The 20,017-nt window shown below is 42.2% G+C and overlaps 1 protein-coding gene across 1 annotated transcript in view; it reads right to left on the reverse strand.

The window, feature by feature from the left end:
- LOC145401265 (uncharacterized) overlaps window positions 1-20,017 on the reverse strand; it is a 308,557-nt gene that overhangs the window by 26,971 nt on the left and 261,569 nt on the right. The window lies entirely within an intron of this gene.

Genomic DNA, 20,017 nt, shown 5'->3' on the forward strand with positions numbered 1-20,017 from the left:
TTTGGAAGAATGTCCTCCAAGACATATCTTGCAATGGAGGAAAGGTCTACGCCAGGATTCAAGGCCTCGAAGGACCGGATGACATTGCTGCTGCTGGAGGGCAACACCGAGGGCGACCTCAAGTTGAAGCTGCTCCTAGTCTACCACTCTGAGAACCCCAGGGCTCTGGTGGGGTATGTTAAGGAGAACCTTGGGGTTATCTAAAAGTCGAACAAGAAGGCTTGGCTGACTTCAGATATCTGTTTTTCATATTTCCACTCATACCTCTCTCGTGTGGTGAAGAGGTATGCGTCATGTGAAAATTTGGCAAAAAGATTTCTCGTGATGGTGGATGACACGCCTAGCCACCCGCCCGCCATGAAGGAATGGGCCAGCAATATTGAGGTGGTGTTCCTGCCCCCCAACACAACGTCTTTGTTGCCGCCAATGGACGAAGGGATGATCACAGTCTTTAAGGCCTACTACCACTGCCGCACGATGAAGCAGTTGGTAAGGGCCTGTGACAGTGATGATAGGACAACAGTGTTGCAGTATTGGAAGGGGTACAACATATGTCACACCCTTGAGAATATAACTGCTGCATGGAACGAGGTTAGCCAGGCAACAGTGAACGGTGTGTGGCAGAGGCTGTGATCAGAGTGTGTCCACTGCGTGCAAGCTCTGCTTGTTGAGCATGTGTGGCAGGACATAGTGGAATTGTCACACGAGGTGGGCTTCAAGGAGGTCAACGAGGAGGACGTGGAGGAGGTTCTCGAGAGCCACAGGGAGAAGCTCAACAATGAGGAGCTCCTCAATACGGAGATCCAGCGGGTGCACCAGGAGGCAGAGGTGGAGGAGGTTGTGCCTGAGGTCCGAGTTCTCCACATCAAAATCCTGAAGGAGATGCTAACGAAGCTGGATGAGATAATTGACCTAATGAGAACACACAAACTCCTCCCAGGACAAAGCAGGGACACAGCTAACTGGCTCAAGGAGGGGATGAAAGTCTACAGGACAATGCTGGAGGAGAAGAAGAAGGCAGACACGCAGACTACGATCACAGCCCTCTTCAAGCAGGCCCCCACCAGGCCAGCAGGTCACACAGGATCTCCCCAGCCCTCGACAAGCAGAGCATCTCCCCAGCCTTCAACCCGCAGAGCATCTCCCCAGCCTTCAACTAGCTGAGCATCGCCCCAACCTTCAACCAGCAGAGAAACACCGGGGGACATCTCCTGCCGAGGATGTGCTCAGCCCGTTGTGCTGGACCTAACCTCCAGCCAATCGCTGTCTCCCGAGTCACCTGTGTCTCCACAAAGGCACTCTGCCACTCCATCACTGCCTTCCTCGTCCCAGCCTCCATCTCCCACACCACTTTGGCTACTGTCTCTGTCTCCCTTGCCACAACGACAGCCACAGCAAATGACTCCACTGCTACCTCATCATTCATCGCAGGAGTCTCCCCCGCCACCTCACCGGATATCGCAGTTGTCTCCCTCACCAACTCCTCTAGCATTGCATCGCACTCCATTGCCACTCCCAGAGCCACTGCATCGCACCTCATCGCCACCACCTGGGCCAGCACATTACACCCCCATCGCCTCTGCCTAAGTCATCGCATCTCACTCCATCGCCACCCTCCTCTGACCCTCCCCTGGCCATGGGGGGATAGCAAGGATGATGACCAGGACCGGACATGGACTTACAAAAAGTAAGTGATGAGAGGTGTTTGATATTTTCTAACTTATTCCTTATGATTTTCTGGCTTTATTTGTTGCTTTTAGTGAGTTATTTACAGGTGTTAGGCTTGGGTTAGCTTCCTTGACAGATGTTAGGCCATTTAGATTGCCTTTAAACCTGTTTTTGGGCTCATCTGGGTGGGTTTTGGACTTGGTTTAGGGAGAAACCCAAGGTTGCTAAATGGTCCACATTGAAATACATGTTAAAAGTACCCCGATAATCATGATACCCTGCCTAACGATAGTGTTTTACCTAACCAAATAGGTTGTTAAACCAGGGTATGCCTATCCATGAATCTGTAAAGAGAAAGAAAGAAACTCTGAAAGAGGTATAACTGACTAATGTAAGGAGGAACCAAAATTATTTTATAAGTATGTTAATGGCAAACTGAAACAAGGATGGAATCAACAAACTGAAAGTAGAAGGAAAAATCAACAAAGATGCAGTAATGCAACTGAAATAATGAACAAAATTTCCAATTGGTTATCACTATGGAAAATGATTTTGTGAAGGGGGAGAAAGTGATGAGAAATGTAGTGTTCAAAGACATAAAAGTGGAAGTGTAGGAAGTGTTTAAACTACTGGAAACTCAAGGAAGGCCCCAAGGCCTGACAGGATCTCTAATTGGATACTAAAGGAATGCAGAGAACAACTGGTGGATAAGATTCATGGTTTAATTTTGTGTTCTCTGGAAGAAAGGAAAGTGCCTTGGGAATGGAAAAGGGCAAATGTGGTACCAATTTGCGACCAGCATGGTCGCAAAATGTGTGAGAGAATCTTGAAAGACAGGTAAATAAAATATCTAGAGATGGACGTTTTGGCAGGAAGTCGGTTTGGAGTCAGAAATGGAAGGTCATGTGTCTCTAATTTGTTGAGCCTCTACTCAAGGACAACTGATGTGCTACAGGAGAGAGAGAACTGAGTGGACTGTGGGTACCTACATCTGGAGAAAGTCTTTGACAAGGTACCCCATAAGCGATTACTGTGGAAACTGGAGCACACAGGAGGACTGAAGGGGAACCTCTTGGAGCAGATAAGAGACTTCATGAGAGACTGAAAGATCTATCTATCTATCTATTGCCAGATGCCATAATCCCGTACAGGGTGGTCATTTGACTTTGAGTTATTTGTTTTACAGGGAGGGGCACTAACCCTCCACCAACTCACTTGTTGACACGTAGGGAGCATGTATGGTTTGGTTATATGGTTACCACCCAGCGTTGTAAATGGTTTCCTGGCTTACAAGAAACCATTTGGCTTGTCACTCAATGTAAAGCCACCTGTAAAGGAAAGAAAAGCAAAGAGAAGTGACAGGAAAGATGGAAGAAATAGGAAGAGAGAAGGGCAGGCAAAGGAAAAGAATGATAAAGGCTGGGTAAGAGGTAAGCAGCACTACATCAAGTGAGTGGATGATGGTCGCCACCACCTACCACTATTATGATGGCAGTAATAAAGGACACAATGTCAGAGTGGAGGGAAGTAGCAAGTGGAGTCCCACAGGGCTCATTGTGGGGGTCTGTAATGTTCCACATTTATGTACAGTAAACGATATGGTGGATGGAATAAACAGTTATGCAAATCCATTTGCAGGCAATGATAAGATCACAGGATTACATAGGAAAGCAAACAGCAACAGACCTTATGGTCCTTTTGAGGCTGCCTGTTACAGAGAAAACTATGACTACAAGATCTAACTCTACATGCTGAAGGATAAGGATAAGGATAGTAAAGCAAGAAGGCTCCCCCCACCCCCAAACCCTCCAGGGAAAAGTGAGAAAAACCACCATGCAGCATGGAAAAACTGACATGGAAATTTCACAGGAAATACTGGAAAGGAAAAGTCACATTCTATAATACTTTGTCTATAAGCTACCTGTTTGAGTAACCTGAAAGAGAAAGTAATCAAATAAACTAATAGTTACGGAATGACATTATAAACCGGTATATTGAGTTAATGGGGCGTCTGTGAACATAACGTGGAAACTACACACTGCAGAGTGTGGATGTTTGGGGGTGGTGCGGCAACCTTGCCTAGCGCTTTTAAGGTAGGCAGCAGTCAATCAGGCCCTAGCTACGTTCATTCCACTGAGACAAGGAACTCTCCCATGTGAGACAAATACACAAGTTTCCTCCTGAAGCAGTGACCCCTGGTACATTAAAAAAATCCCAACGGTGGTCACCTGACTAACAGGGACCCTCAGATCCACAGCCCAACACAGGTCGAAAGTAAAAGTAGTGATCGTTAACTCAAGGCTATCTGTGCAGATCCTAATCTGTGGTTATATTACTTTCTTTGCACTGGGGAAATTGAAAAATATATAAGACAGGGTGTCTTATAGACAAAAGGGGACTGCACAGTGCACACAGTGGATGTTTAGGGGTGGTGCGGCAGCCTTGCCTGGCGCTTTTTAGGTAGGCAGCAGTCAATCTGGCCCTAGCTCCGTTCACTCCACTGAGACAAGGAACTCTCCCATGTGGGACAAGTACACAAGTTTCCTCCTGAAGCAGTGACCCCTGGCACATTAAAAAAATCCCAATGGTGGTCACTTGGCTAACAAGGACCCTCAGTGATTCACATCCCATCACAGGTTGAAAGTAAGAGTAGTGATCATTAACTCAGGGCTATCTGTACAGATCCTAATCTGTGCTTACTGTCTATTACCTTATTTGCACTGAGTAAATCGAAAAATGTATAATGACGTGACGCGATGCTATGTGCGGGTATGTTAAGTTTACAGGGTGTCCTGTAGACACAAGGGGACTGCACAGTGCACAGTGTGGATGTTTAGGGGTGGTGCGGCAGCCTTCTCTGGCGCTTTTTAGGTAGGCAGCAGTCAATCAGGCCCTAGCTCTGTTCACTCCTCTGAGACAAGGAACTCTCCCATGTGGGACAAGTACACAAGTTTCCTCCTGAAGCAGTGACCCCTGGTACTGTACATTAAAAAAATCCCAATGGCGGTCACTTGGCTAACAGGGACCCTCAGTGATCCACAGCCCATCACAGGTCAAAAGTAAGAGTAGTGACCGTTAACTCAGAGCTATCTGTGCAGATCCTAATCTGTGCTTATAATACTTAATTTGCATCGAATAAATTGAAAAATATATAATGACGTGATGCAACGCTATGTACCGGTACGTTGTTTAAGGGATGTCTTGTAGACAAAAGGGGAATGAACTTACACATAGCTATAAAAGCAAGTTATTCGGACAAGAAAAGAGTCAGCTGAGGATTCTCGTGCAAATACTTGTCTATTTTGTTTCTGAATGTCTTAACTGAGATACTGTTCATGGTATCTGAGGGTAAACTGTTCCAGATATTTACGACTCTGTTGAAGAAGATGTATTTTGCTTCGTGGGATTGGAAACGCTTTCCCATAATTTTGCAGCCATTACTTCTAGTTTGACTCAACCGGTCTATTTCAAAGTATTTATTCATGTCTAAGTTGTCATATCCCCTCATGATTTTGAAAACTTCAATAAGATCACCTCTTAACCTGCGCTTCGTTAGACTAAATAATTTAAGTTCTTCAAGGAGTTCCTCATATGGTTTGTTTCTAAGTCGTGGCATAATTTTTGTGATTCTTCGCTGTATTTTCTCTAATTTTTCTATGTCCTTTCTGTCGTTCGGAGACCAGAATTGTACACAATACTCAAGGTGGTGGCGCACTAGCGAGTTGTACAAGGCAAGTATGACTTTTTCCAATTTAAACTTGAAAGTTCTTCCGATAAAACCCACCAGCTTGTTTGCAATTTTAATTGCCTTGGTACACTGTTTACTCGGTTTTAGGTCATTTGATATTATCATGCCAAGATCCATTTCATTGTCTGTACTTGATAACTGGATATTATTCATTTTGTAACTCGCATGGACGTTGTTGCTTACAATATGACGTACTTTACATTTTTCTGTGTTGAATTTCATTTGCCATTTTTCTGCCCAGCTTGCTAAAGCATTAAGGTCATTTTGTTACTCCTGCCACAGTAAATTTGAAGTTACTTTACTGGTTATTTTAGTATCATCTGCAAATTTGGATACTTTACAATTTAGACTCTCATCAATATCATTTATATAAATAATAAAAAGTATTGGTCCAAGTACTGAGCCTTGGGGAAGCTGCTAGTCACATTACGCCATTTGGATTCCTTTCCGTTTATCACAACTCACTGTTTTTGGTCTAAAAGCCAGTCTTGTAACCATTTCTGCGTATTTCCGTTTATTCCATGTGCTTCTATTTTGCTCATGAGACGTTTGTGAGGGACAGTGTTAAATGCTTTCTGAAAGTCGAGATAAATTATATCTACAGCTCTTGAGTCATCATATGATTTGTAAACATCATGGAAGAAATCCAGTAAGTTAGTTAAGCATGAACGACGATTTCTGAATCCATGCTGCGAGTCTTTAATTATATTATTTTCTTCTAGATAATTAACTATTTTATCTCTTATGATTTTTTCCATTAACTTCCACACTATTAATGTTAAGCTGATTGGTCTGTAATTTCCTGGGTGCGACTTATTTCCCTTTTTGAAAATTGGTGTTAAATTTGCTAGTTTCCATTCGCATGGAACTTTCCCAGTACTTAACGATGTACTAAATATGACAAAGAGTGGCAGCAGTAACTAATTTTTTTGCTTCTTTGTGAATTCTCAGTGATATTTTATCAGGGCCAGGGGTTTTGTTTATGATCGTACTATTTATGGCTGAGAGGATATCGCTATTATGGATAGCGTAGTTACGAAGGACTGTGCTATTTGCGTGGTTTGTGGGTAACAGTAGGTTTCTGGTGGTGTTTTCTATGGTAAAAACAGACACAATGTAATCATTAAGAATGTTCGTCATTTCAGCCTCATTTCCTCTGTTTGCCATTGTTCGTTTCTAGAGGGCCTACTGATGTAGTAATAACCTTTTTCTTTTTAAAGTAACCGTAAAATTCTTTAGGATTTGTTTTGCACGTCTTAGCAATGTAGATCTCCAGTGCTCTTTCCCTTTGTTTAATAAGTCTTTTCGATATGCGGCATAGATTTTCGTCCTGTAATTTATCATCATTGTGTAGTTTTATATTTATGGTATGCCTTTTTTTTGGCTATTAAATTACTTTTAATTTCACTGGACCACCATTTTGGTTTACTATTACCAGCTGGATGCCTGTTACGTAGTGGCACACATGACTTTACCGCTTCATTAAATTTTTTGGCGAATATTTCCCATGCTTGGTTTATGTCATTGGTTTCAGACATTTGATTCCAATCTGCAGTTGCGAGTAGTGCTCTAAGCCTGCTGAAATCAGCTCTACGATAATCTGGGATCTTTTCTTTGCTCTGCGTTTCTTTTACTTTTTCAGTAGTAATATTAAACTATAATTCCATGATCACTGAAACTAAACTCAGGTCCGATTTCAATGTTGCTGACTATGTTATCATTTGTAGTTAAGATGATGTCTAGGATATTGTTTCCTCTCGTTGGGTATTCTACGTGTTAGGAAAGGGTGCTTTCTTGAAGATTCATATAAAGCTCTTGTCCTGAGTGTGCAGTTAGCGGTTCCCCCCACTTTGTTACCGGTACATTAAAGTCTCCAAAAATTATGCTATGCTCTTCACAACAAATTTCCGCAATTTGATCATAAAGTTTTTCATCTGTGTCAGTTGACTGTGCTGGAGGATGATAGATGAGACAAACATTTATTTTGTGCGATTTAATACTAAGCTGAACATAACTAGCATCTATGTTGGTAATACTGGGTTTAGGCAGCACAAGAGGGTGGAGACGATTTCACATATAGGAAAACACCACCACCAGCTCCATGTGGTCATTCACAGATGAAAATATTGTACCCTGTTAATGAGTATTTCGCTAAAATGTCACAGTCAGATGTGTTAATCCAGGACTCTGTGATGCCAACAATGTCATAATTTTCTAGGTAAATAAGAGATTCTAAATCCTCAAACTTGTTGTGCAGACTATGATGCGTTAACATAGTAGACTCTAATTCTGTCCCAAACAGTTGATGATCTGACTTTGCGGATATTTACGTTGAGGTTATTGCTCCTGGGCGTGCCACGTTTTTTATCTGAAGAGAGCAACTTTATCATGTAAAAGTCTACCTAGCCGTGTTGCTCCTACCACATTCAGATGGAGACCATCTTTCTGGAAAAGAGTATATTGCTCATAGAACTGGTCCCACAGACTGACAAAGTCAACTCCTTCTTGCGTGCAGAGAGATTTGAGATGGTTATTTGTGCCGAAGACCTTATCGCAAAAACTATTCTCTGCCTTGATCCTTGGAAGTATGCCGGATATTATTACATTAGTGGACTTTGTTTTAAATTGCTTGATCATTTTATGATACTTTGCTAGCAATTCCTCCAATCTATTTTGCTTCAGATCGTTCATACCAACATGGATGACGTATACAGTTTTATCATTTGCGTCTTTTGTGACCTCATTGCAGGCTTCTGTGATATCACATAGTTCACCTCCTGGAAAACAGTACCCTTTCTGCTGCTGGGGGCGCGTCCACAAAATTACTCCACCTGACCACGTACAATAGAGTTCCCAGTGAGCCTTGTTTCTTCTGACTCATCAACTGATTCAGCAAGGATCTGGTAGCGATTGTACGTAGTTATGGGGAGGTGCTTCCTCATACCTTTAATGGGTTTCGCATCTTTTCTTATCACAGTAAAGGGGACTTCACTTGGCGAGGGAAGTACGGAATCATTGGGCAACGAAAAAGCTTGGGACTAAAAGTGGTTGGTTAGGGTGGTTATGGCACTGAAGTGAGAAAGAATGAGATTTGAGCTATGAGTTTTCCGTGAATGTTAGCATGCATCAGGGGTCACTCTTAAGCCCTTTATGGTTTATTATGGTGCTTGAAGCTCTCTTCAGAACTGGACTCCCATGGGATATGCTGTATGCTGATGACTTGGTGCTGGTCATGGAGACTGAGAGGGAGGCTGAGAAAAGGCTTAGGAAGTGAAGAGATGAGATGCACTGCAAGGGTTTGAGAGTAAATACAGACTAAACAAAAGTGATGACATCTATGGCTGCTGGTGATACAGTCAAGGCAGAGGGAGTTTGGCCGTGTGCAGTCTGCTACAGAGGTGCGGAAAACAATTCCATACAGTGCAGTGATCATCATAAGTTGATGCATAAGATATTGTTGTCATATCAGAGGTAGGCTGTAAAAGAAGGCTGATTTCATGTGTGTGGTGTCTCAGGAAGAGCATGCAGGGACTAAGAGGCTGGAAAGGATTGGATCTTGCTGATGGGTCTCATGAGTGTGTGCAGGAGCTTTGTTATTTAGGGGCCATGTTAACTCTCTCATACACAAGGGCTCGGTAAAAAATCCAACCGCCTGCACTTTTTCGACACAGGTTGTGTCCAAGCGAAATCCAACTACTCTCACTTTTTCGACACAGGTTGCATCCAACCATATAGGTTGTGGTATTTTTTCACCACGATTTTCAGTTGCATCGTTCAATTTTCTTCTCTGCCCTTATTTATAAATGTACTGTTATGAAACTGCTACATGTTATAAATGAATAAATGATCTTCTTATTGAACAGAAAAATAAATAAATAAAAAATAAATTACCATATTTTATCATTAACTCATTTTTTCAACAATGACTACTCACAGATATATAAACATTTTGTCAATGCTTGTTGTGAGAAAGTTGTAGAGCATTCAACAAGTAGTGATGAAATATTTATATACAGTATCTCTAAAAAAAAAACTGGCATGTGAGTAGGACTATAAGGTATTTGTGGAATTCATGGATCTGGAAAATGTATACGACAAAGTAAACAGAGAAGGACTGTGGAAGGTTTTGCATATGTACGGTGTAGATGGTAAGCTGCTAGGTGCCATCAAGGGTTTTTTATGATGGTAGTGAAGCACGTGTAAGGGTTAATGGTCAAGTGAATGGTTCGTGATTGATGTGAGCATGCGACAAGGTTGTGCGATGTCTCCCTGGTTGTTCAATATATATATGTGGATGGGGTGATGAGAGAAGTAAAAACACGAGTAATGGAGAGGGAGATGGCATTGGTAATGAATGGTGATGGATGGAATATCTCAAATTTGTTGTATGCTGATGATGCAGTACTATTTGCAAATACCGCACATGAACTTGGTAGACTAGTGCAGAGTTTTGCTGACATATGTGAGCATCATGCCTTGAAAGTAAATGTAGAAAAGAGTAAAGTGATGGTTATTGAGAGAGAAGGTGACTCCCAGTGCAATGTTACAGTGAATGGAGAGAGATTGGAATTGGTGAGAAAGTTCAATACCTGGGTACAGCGACAAAAAAAGAGAGGAAAATGTGCAAAAGAAGTGGAAAGTAGAGTGACCCATGGAAGGAAAGTAGCGGGTGCAATGAAGGCCTTGATGAGAAACTGAGGCTTGAGTGTTGCAGCTGTACAAGGCTTACATGAAGGAGTGTTACTGCCAACTTTAACATATGGATGTGAGACTATGGTGTGGCATGAATATGAAGTCAGGAGTGACAGCAGTGGAGATGGAACTGCTGAGGAATGTATGTGGAGTACAGAGAGTGGATAGGATACAAAATAATGTGATTTGTGAAAGATGTGAGGTGAGGAAGTCTGTGGACATCAGAATCGAAGACAGTGTACTGAGATGGTATGGTCATGTGGAGAGAACAGATAACAACAGAGTGGTGAAAAAGGTATATCTGAACGAATCTGAAGAAGGAAGGAGGTGAGGTAGGCCAAGGAGTAGGTGGAGGGATATGGTGGATGAGTGTGTGAGGAAGAGTGAGGTTTGGAAGTCGGTGAGGCTAGGAGACTGACAAGAGATCGAGCTGGCTGGATGAATATTGTGAGGAGAAGCACATGATCAGGGATTTGGCACCCCTTTCTAATGTGACAGCGTCCGGATTAACTTTATTGGATACGTTTAAGTGAAGCTACAGAACATGGTGAATGTTTTGGCATATCAGATAGAGCCGGGATTCCGGGGGCTTGAATGGTGAGTGAATGGAAGCGTGGCCCATTGGACTGGGCAAATTTGGGGTGTCTGGACACTGCTACTCCTCACCCTGCCCTAAGGTGAGAAAGGAGGTCCGGATGATGATGATGAAAAAAATGGCAAGAATAAATGAGTGAATGAAAAAATATTGCAATTTATTTTTTCTTTTCTTTTTTCTTCTTTCATTAAGAAGTCATTTATTCATTTATTTTTCTTCTTTCATTAAGAAGTCATTTATTCATTTATAACATGTAGAAATATCATAATACACTTATAAATAAGGGCAGGGGAATGAAGCGATTGGAAACATTTTACAATGTTGAGCCAGCCTCTACTAAAGCAGCCGGGTGTGGTCAAAGACCGTAAGATATTTCTGTTCTGTAGGCCCCAAAAAATCTCTCTAATACAGCTAGAAGTGTTATTTTTTACAAAAATCATCGCAAATGAATGCTGTACAACTTTCTCTCAACAAGCATTGATGAAATGTTTATGGTAAATATCTGTAAGAAATCAGCATTGATTGAGTGAACGATAAATTAAGGTAATTTATATTCTCTCTTTTTTTTTTTTTTTTTTTTGTTCATTAGGAAGGTAATTTATTTGTTTATAACATGTAGCAACTTCATAACAATACAGATAAAAATAAGGGCAAGAGAGAAGGTTGAATGGAAACATTTTCCGACGTCACGCACATTGCTGAGTGCGGGGTGTGTGGCATGTAAGGTATGGGCCAGCCTGTGGGGGCCACGCAGTGCTCGGAAGTGGTTCGATGCAGGTTGCGTTGACAGAGTTCAAGAGGGTTATGTGCTGGAGCAACCTCTAAGGCTAGAGTATGGAGTGGCTTATGGATGTTCGGGGAGATGTTACGTCTCTTGATACTGAGAGGACTCTCCCTCCACGCTAAGAGGTCTTTGCATGTGGCTTGTGTTAGGAGTGTTATGCTGCATAGTAGTAAGACCTGGGCAGTAAAGGAAGAGGATACTCATAGGCTCAAACATACAGAAATGACAATGATTAGATGAATGTGTGGTGCATCCTTGAATGCAAGGCCTGGGGGACTAGGATTATAACTAAAGAGTTGAGAGAAAGGATGGCACTGGAGTGTACTGGTGCTGTGATGAGAAGGGGTAGATTGAGGTGGTTTTGACATGTTTAGAGGATGGAGGATGACGAATGGGTGTCAAAGGTGAGAAGTCTGAACACTGGGAGTAGGGTGGCTATAGGCAGACCAAAAAAGATATGGAATGAGGCCATAGAGTGTGACCTCAGGGATAAAAGACTGAATAGGGAAGCTGCCAGAGATCAAACAGCATGGAGAGCCACCATTAGGTGACCAAGGCCAAAGCATGCAATCATATGTGAACCTTTATAATTGGTACAATAAAATGGGTCAACTACACCCAACAGGAGTATCCATTCATCCATCATCCAATCCTATGTTGTCCCATAAGGAGCATAGGGGCCTGGGGCTAGGCAATTTGGTCTTGACATTTAAGATGGGAGTGACCAGCCTCACCCATCCCTGAGTGGCATTATGTGAGCAATAAACCTCAACCATCCCTTGGATATAAACCTTCACCAGCTCAATCCATCTGGAGCACCATAATTACCCACTAAACCACCAGGTGCCATAATCTGGGTGTATGGTTACCACCCAGCATAGTAAATGGTTTCCTGGTGTACAGGAAACCAAATGGTTTGTCATTCAATGTAGAGTCACCCATAGGCAGATGCAAGAGGAAAGAATGAAGGAAAGAATGACAGAAAAGGGAGTGTAAAGTCATCCGCAGGCAGAAGGATGAGGAAAGAATGAGGTAAAAAAAAGACAGGAAATGAAGGAAGGAAAGAAGGAAGGAGAAGAGGAAAGGGTAGACACCCGAGAGCAGAACTACATCGCGTCAGTGGATGGTGAGTGCCCCCACCTACCCAAAGGGACTAACATTACATTTAGTTCCAAATGGAGAGACATCACAAGGGATCATCCTACCCCTCAACTGACCATGTTACTTAAGACAGAGTCACAATTTTATATACTGCACTACTCATATTCACAGAACAAAATTATGCATTAACCAAGGGACCACTATATCATTATCTGTCAGCAACTTTGCATTTATATGAATATGTAAATGACAGAATGATAAGGATATACATGGCAATATCAAATACCAGTCATTGTTAACCCTCTGAGATTCCGATGACTATTTCGATCGTCATTTGAAATTCAACCTCAGAGATTCGGATGACGCTTTAAATCGTCATTTCAAGAAACTTTTGTAAAATATTCACCATAAATCGCATTTACGCATCATACCAAAGAGGCTCGAGCATGATGTCACAGAATGGTTGCTCAATGTGTGGCGGTACTGCACAGCTGAGTCTGACTCATGGCTTTGTTTCTTTATAACTTTATTCTTGGTGAATATTTTTGTACAGCAAGGTATAAAATTATTGGTTTTTGCCTAACTTCATCACTTTGACTTTTTAATTTCTTTGTTTTCCTTTTATTAACATACTAAGATAAAGTACAACTATTCAGATTTAAAATAACACCACAACCAGCATTCTATCACAGAAAGTGTATTTACACTGACCGATCAAAGAAAAATCGCGAAGCGAATATGCGGCCGAGACTAAAATAAAATTGTGCATCTCTTTCCTCTCGCTTTACTGCACAATGAAATGCAAAAATTACTATAATTTATATATCATTGTAAAGGTAATTTATTGTATTTTTGCATGGATTAAACCAAACTTACATATCTTTACTCATTATTTTTTGCCGAATATTTTTCTACGGCAAGGTATAAAATTTTTGCTTTTCGCCTAACTTAAACTCATCATTTTGACATTTTATTTCCTTTGTTCTCCTTTTTTTAACATACTGCGATAAAGTACAACTATTCAGCTTTAAAATGACACCAAAACCAACATTCTATCATGAAAAATGTATTGACACAGACTGATCAAAGTAAAATACCGGGCCGCGAAAATGTGGGTCAGTGTGAGTGGCTGACTCTGGCACAGATGAAATCTGCCCAGCCCAAAAACCTCAAAGGGCTAAGTAACCCCACTCTGACTGATTAAGCAGACCCATCATCTGCATGCAAGCAGACCTGGAGCGATGGCATCTTCAATGTGGGTTTACTCCCCAGAGGCTGTCAAAGCAGAAGAGGAGGAGGGCATGGGGGCCAAACCACTGCAAACCCCCCCGGTCCCTCATGGGACCCGAGAACCTGGGAGTGGCTTCGGTCGTCCGGACAAGTACCACTTCTCTCAGCACAACACACACAACAACACCGTTTTTTGTACACCGAGAAATGACTCCCCGGTGGTCATTTCTCAATGACCTCTTCTAGCTGGGAACATTTAGGGCAATCCAGGGCCCACCAACAAATATATACATACGTCCAACATGCTCAAAATCTATCACTTCGAGCCGACAGACAAAGGGTTCAGTTCAGTGCAATTCCTGCAAGAACTGGACCCATTACACCTGCAAAACACTTGCATCCAGAAAACATTACACAAACACCTGGACCTGCTCCTTATGCTCCCTCCCCCCACCCACTAATGCCCCCACCAACCCTATTCCTACCTCCTCCACACCTCCTCAGCCTATCCCACCGATCATTCCCACACCATCCAATCCCCCAACCCCTCCCATTCCACCCCAACCCTTACCTCCATCACAAATTTCCTACCCCTTCCCCTCCACCCGCACCACCACCACCTTCCCTCCGTGCCGCAGCACCCAACACACATCGCACACACAACATAAACATCCTTCAATTAAACATAGATGGCATAAACACCAAAAAACAAGAACTCACACAATTCATCAAAACAACAAAACATACACATTGCCATCTTACAAGAAACAAACCTAAACAGAAAACAAAAAACACCTACATTTCATAAGACAAGACCGGGCCAACGGTGGTGGCAGTGGACTCATAACCCTGGTACACAAATCCATCAACTTTTCAGATACCAGTGCACACACAAAGTCACTTCAACCCCCACATGACACCACAACAGAAATACAATCAATTAAAATATGCACTGGTAACAAATCACACATAACAATCGCCAACACATACACTCCCCCTCAATTGTCCCCCACAGTACCACACAATTACTCTCCACAAATACACCACATCACTAACATACCCAACATCATCCTGGGTGGTGATTTCAACAACCCTGCCACTGACAGAGGGGCTGGTACTACAATCCCAAACAGATGATCTTTTCATACTGAATAATCCCCATCAACATACCCATATCCCACACTAAGCCCTCTTCCGCCCATCATCCCCAGACATCACTCCCCAAACCTTGCCCCCACAACATCCTGGAGAGTGGTCAAATCCCTTGGCTCTGACCACCTCCCAATCATCATCACTACCAAAACCAGAATCACCCCAGCTGCACAGACACACATACACTAATTATAAGAGAGCCAACTGGGAGACCTTCACAACAGAAACAGAACAACACTTTGAAACATTAAACAGTACGTCCATCACAAACATCAACACCGCTATGCACACTTTCAATATAATTATACAAAATGCAGACAAAAAACACATCCCTAGAGGAAACAGAAAGAGACACAACCCCAACTTCACACCAGAAATGCAAGGCCTCATCAGTCAACAGGACACACTACGAAACTCCCCAACACCCCATACACAAGATACCATACAACAAATACAAGAACTCAACACTCAAATAAATAAGAAAATATCAGAACAGCAAATATTAAATCGGAATAATTATCTCCAAACACCTGATCACAAAACAAACAACAGCAAACTCTACAAAACACTAAACAGCATCACACTCTCCAACAGCAACAGTACACAATCACACGCTGCCATCACAACAACAGACACCATACCTTCAAACAAACAAACAAGCAAACACTCTCATCAATCACTTTTCACATGTCAGCCATTTAAACCCCCATCGCGACAATCAACGTATCATCCGATATATGAGACAGTTCCCCACAGACCCAGACTTCGCACCTTCCACTTAAAACCAGATGAAGTACATCATTAGCAACCTTAAGCACTCATCTGCCTGTGGACCACACAACATGAGCAACATACACCTAAAACATCTTGGACCACAAGGCATACAAGCACTCACTAACATATCAAACTACAGCTGCTCACACAACATAATAACCAACATCTGGAAGCATGGCATTATCATCACTATCCCCAAACCCAACAAAGACCCCATGTTACCTTCCTCACTCCGCCCCATCACACTCCTCTGCGCCCCCTCCAAAGTCATTGAACGATTGGTACTACATCTAGTTACACCTCACCCCCCCAGCCCCATCACAACATGGTTTTAGGCCATTACACTCCACAAACACTCATCTTACAGACCTTACACAGAGAGTTATTGATGGCATGAATTTAGCTAGGCCACCACACAGAACACTCCTAGTCACACTAGACATTAGTAAAGCTTTTGATGCCATCCCCCGCCACAATCTCACAAACAAAATATTCAACGCAAATATGCACAATACCACAAAAAGATGGCTGGCAAACTACTTAACAGGCAGATGTGCATGTGTAACATTTGCTGGCCAGTCTTCAAACATCAGAAACTTCACAAATGGCATCCCCCAAGGATCCGTTTTGTCCCCTACACTCTTTAACCTATACATGCATGACATACCCACACCCTACACACCACAGATACACATAGCTTCCTATGCAGACGACATAACACTTACATGTACGCACCAAAACGCAAACATATCCACACACATTCTCCAACCTTACTTCAACACACTACATGAATAGTTCACCACAAACAGGCTTAAAATAGCCCCAGCCAAATCTACAGTGACCCTTTTCACAAACTGGACAGCAGAACACAGTCACATTCCACACCTCACCATAAACAACACTCCCCTACCACACACACACACACACACACACACACACACACACACACATACACACACACACACAAAATCCTTGGTGTAACATACAATACATCAATGTCATTTAAACAACACATCACAAATATTAAAGATAAATTAACATCAAGACTCAACGCCTTGAGGTCACTTGCCCATACAACATTTGGACACAACAAAGAAACCACCACCACAGTATACAAACAATATATACATTCAGTGATGAATTACGCAAGCCCTGCTTGGGCTCCTAACCTCACTAAAACACTCTACAACACTCTACAGACCATACAGAACAAAACCCTAAAAATAATCACAGGCTGCACAGCTACTACACCCACAGACCACCTACATCAAGAAACTAAAGTCCTCAAAGTCAAGGATCATCTAGACATGAGAGGCACCCAAATTCTTGCTGCAGCCTCCACAAACCCATAACATCCACTACACTACATGGCAGCACATCCACACTCACCATGGAACATCAAAACAACACCCAGCACACGATATCATACACAAATACTGTCATCTCTCCCCCCCCTCACTTGCCTCTGACCAGCTTCCAGAAGCATATCCATACACAAATAACTCGCCGCTTCATTCAGTCACTTAAAGACAACACACAGCTGCTTGCACAGCCTCCTGATATCCACCATTCTGAATCCTATCTACCTCATGAGGACAGGGTCCACCTGGCCAGGCCGAGATGTGGGCATCATCCAGCCCACTCAAGTTATCAGAGGACGCTGGATGACTCCGTCACTGATGCCTGTCCAAAATGTTACACAGCACCCCATACTATTAAGTACCATATGGAAGACTGCATTGCACACAATCACCTAATGCCAACAACACAACATACACTCCTTGAGAGCTCTGTGGGAAAGCCCGGTCTCGGCCATGGCCTTCCTTAGGGACTCAGGGCTGTTCGGCCAGACTGTCTCAGGAACAACAACTACTAATACTACTATTACTACTACTGCAAGCAAGCAACCATCCCGTGCAGTGAATCAATGTTGAATTGTGGCAGACAGCAGCTTGTCCCAGCAAGGCAAAGGAAAGAGTGTGAAGGTTTGGTTCCAGGATGGATGCTGCATTTGCATTTCTCCACCCAGTTAGCAAGGACACCACTGTATACACATCAACCCACTACTTGCCTATATGGCTAGCACCCAGCATCGTAAATGGTTTCCTGGGCTACAGGAAACCATTAGGCTTGTCACTCAGTGTAGAGCCATTTTAAGTGGAAAGAAGAGTAACATAAAAGTGACAGGAGGAACAGGAGAAATATTAAGAGAAGACACATAAAAAGAACGACATAGATGAATGAAGAAGTAGGCTGCACTACAGGTGAGTGGATGATGACTACCACCTCCTACCATCTTCAATGACCACTAAATCAGCAATTACATAATGTACACAAATCTTAGCTGGATATATCATGAGATGCAGTAAATCCTACTAGCAGTTTGTACAAACAAAGCATTTATTTTCACCATGCAGTTATCAAAGAGGTCTCAATATTTTCACCATATAATGATGATAAATGTATTTATCAATACTTTTACTACTTACTATAAATCATACAATTTTATTTGCTCTCCTGCATATGAAGATAAAAGCACTGTGAAATTATTATAGGGGGCTACTTTTTTTTTATCCAGCTAGCAGTATGAAGATAAAAGCACTGTGAAATAATTATAGGGGGCTACATTTTTTTTAATCCAGCTAGCAGTGCAAACTGTCTTTCACCCAGATGACATCACTATCATCAGAGATCTTTCTCAACTGTGGGTTGTCATTTGGAATTTGCTACTGTAGGTTGCTTGTTTCCTGATCTGACAAACCCTGCACAAAGTACTGTAACAGAATGGTAAGTGTGACACATGTACAGCATATCACACAAGGAGTCCAGATGACTCTAACAAGTGACACAGAAAAGAAAGCCCAAGCAGATATTACAGTGAACAAGAACAGAATTATCCTTATGACATAATGTTTCTTTCATTAGCTATATTATATACAAGTAAGGCGTATCAATTATCAGGAGGTTCTCATTTTTAGATGATAGTTTTACAGTCAGCAAATACTGGTTCCCATCAGCAATGACTGTTGAGAATTATACTTCAGTAAATACTGGTTCCCGTCAGCAATGACTGTTGAGAATTATACTGTACAGGATATAATCCTTGCTCACTATAAATGTTCAGCAGAAAAAACAGTAATGTAAGCCAGATTAAGTGTGAGACATAGATCATTTATATCTCACACCCAGCTTTTCCACTGGTTAATATCTGATTGTTATCACTGTTGTGCCCCTTAACTCATTTGGACATGAAGCCAGTGAACAACATGCTGTTATCCTTCTCCAACAGTCCTTCAATCCTTTCTCAGAAACAGGAAGGACATTAGGGAATGTTTGTATAACTGGGCACAGGAACCACCTGGTTATATCAGTATCACCATGGGATGGCATCCCTCTTCAGCACTAAGATCTGGTGGTAAATAATCATGATGACCCACAGCACCACCTTGTTTATCCTGGGGAAGATGCTGCTATAAAGCACACTGTCTCATACAAGACAAGTTTCTAACTAAATGAAGCAACTAAATTTCCATTTTTGTGTGGTTGAATGTAAAATCTGCACGCTAGTCATCTATGGATACTATTCAGTGTCTTTGCTGATGAAATTAAAAAAAAATGAATGGCATATTACATTTTTTTTTTTTTAAATCATGGTAATACCTGTTACACATTATATTTGGTGCTCTTCACTCTGGTTTTCAAAACTGGTTTGTGTCTAGTTTTTTACAGTCATCATGAGAAACCATGGTTTCAGGGCCTGGGAGATGAGAATATTAAAAGGTACCAAAACATCAGGGCCTGGTACTAGAAAGGGCCCAGTCAGCAAGCCAGGAGCTTATTAGCATGTTGCAAATATTCTTCAGATTTATATGATCTAGCTTAAGTAAGCCTGATTATCTTCTCAAACACAAGAAACAAAATATACCTTTTGAATTGCCATCCATTCATTCATCATCTAATCCTGTGTTGCCCCATGAGGAGCATAGAAGCCTGGGACAAGGCAAGTTGGTCCTGACACTTAAGATGAGCGTGACCAGTATCACTCATCCCTGAGTGGCATTATGTGGGCAATAAACCCCAACCATCCCTTGGATATAAACCCGCACAGGCTCAATCCGACTGAAGTGTCTAAATTACCCACTAAACCATCAGGTGCCATAATTGGGTTATATGGTTACCACCCAGCATACTAAATAGTTTCCTGGGTTACAGGAAACCATTTGGCTTGTCATTCAGTGTAGAGACCATAAGGCAGCATTACACTGAGTGAGTG

The sequence above is a fragment of the Coenobita brevimanus genome, chromosome 6 (genome assembly GCF_032717465.1).
Source record: "Coenobita brevimanus isolate Jiangsu-jjx chromosome 6, ASM3271746v2, whole genome shotgun sequence".
Lineage (NCBI taxonomy): Eukaryota > Metazoa > Arthropoda > Malacostraca > Decapoda > Coenobitidae > Coenobita > Coenobita brevimanus.